The sequence below is a fragment of the Quercus lobata genome, chromosome 5 (assembly GCF_001633185.2).
Source record: "Quercus lobata isolate SW786 chromosome 5, ValleyOak3.0 Primary Assembly, whole genome shotgun sequence".
NCBI lineage: Eukaryota > Viridiplantae > Streptophyta > Magnoliopsida > Fagales > Fagaceae > Quercus > Quercus lobata.
In genome coordinates, this window is record NC_044908.1 from 84,232,557 (window position 1) to 84,234,423 (window position 1,867).

Sequence of the window (1,867 nt, forward strand, 5' to 3'; positions counted from 1 at the left end):
AATTAGTATGCTAAGTTTTCAAACAATATTTTTTACTAGCATCTCGAGGCTAAGAGGTTGGATTTTGGACTACAAATTGAGTCTTTGAGGGTCAGTTTTCATGTTCTGATGAAGTTCGAGGTGGCAGTTTGTCCACGTGGAAATCAAGTGTTAGAAACTCGATTTATATATCGACGTTCAAAGGCTCGATTTGTTCATGAAATGAAATTTCAACAAGTGTTGGAGTACAAAACACAAACATAGATCAGTCAAAACATCCAACCAAATCTACCCCCAACAACCACCTAAAATCCAGATTTAAAAAAAAAAAAAAAACCCAAAAACCCATCAGATCAAAGAGAGAAACAACCCATCAGATCAGATTTAGATCAGAGAGAGAAACAACCCATCAGATTAGAGAGAAAAAGACCTGGGTCATGTTGCTGCGACCTAGGTTGTACCGCTGCGACCTAGGTCGCGGCGCGGTGACTTGGGTCGCGCTACTATGACCTGGGTCCTGGGTCGCGCTGCTCTTGGAAGGCTTGATGTTCAGGCTAGACCTCGTCGTCCAAGGCTTAATGTTCTTGGAAGGCGGCTCCTGCTCTGATAGTAGCACCAAGAAATGTTTTGCAAGGTAAGAAAATGTGAGATGATGAAGATAATAATAAGGAACAGAACCCATCAGACACGTGCTGGGAATGGGAAATGAGAAAACATTATATAAATCGAGTCTCAGAGACTCGATTTCCAGGTGGATGCCACGTGGAAAAAATGCCACATCAGACGTGATCAACCCATGAAATCAAGTCTTTGAGACTCGATTTATAGGTCCTAAATCAAGCCTCTTAGACTCTAGATTCTAGTAAAAAATATAGTTTGAAAACTTAGCCTACTAATTATAATGTTTGAAAATTAAGGTTAATTTCTCATTTTGGCCTAGAGGTCATTACCCCATAATTATTTATGTATAGGCCGGGCCACTGGTCATGACTCATGGACATGACAATAATGTGAAAAGACAGCAAGGAAAGAAAGAGTGGAAGACAATTAAATTTGGTGTAGACAATTGTTTCTACAAAAGGAAACAAATTTTTGTGCTCAGAGCAAACTTCTTGTCGTTTTAAAAGGATATAATTCCCCCCTTGCTCAAGGCATGATCGAGTGAAGGTAATCACATGGACTAAAAGGGTAAAGAAATGATAAATACTTGAGTGGATCCACATTAAGTGCTATGAACGACTAAGATGAAAAGTTAACTTTTTTTTTTTTCTTTTAAAAAAATATATTATTAAAAGCTAAAAAGTTTGAGCAAGAAATAAAATAAGAATTTTGGATCATTTTTGGAATTGATAAACTTGACAAAATAGAAACAACAAATGATAAATAACTCATATATTAAGTATCTGTTTAGATACCGCTTATTACTGAAAATTGAAAACACTGTAGCAATATAATTTTTAAATGTGTAAATAATATTGTGGGACCCATTTTTAATGAAAATTTTGCTGAAAATTGAGGTTTGTAGGTTCCATGAACAGTGTATGGGACCCACTAACAGATGCCATACGCAAACGTTGAGGGAAATCATCTGTATCCTAACGCTCACTTAGTCATGTGACATAGTAGGTGAGATTTGTGTCTACAAAATTAATAGGGAGAAAATGGATATTTTTTTCCTAATTTATAAACTATACAGCAAAATATTCCTGTTTTGAAACTATTTAAAAAAATGCTTCTATTTTTGAAATGTAATTTTAACAAAATCGAGTTATTGGTATAACTCAACATTAGCAATGTCGAGTTCTATGTATATTTTGTCACTTCAATTTTTTTGAAAATTTAAACGAAACTCGACATTACTAATGTCGAATTCCACTTAAAAATATAT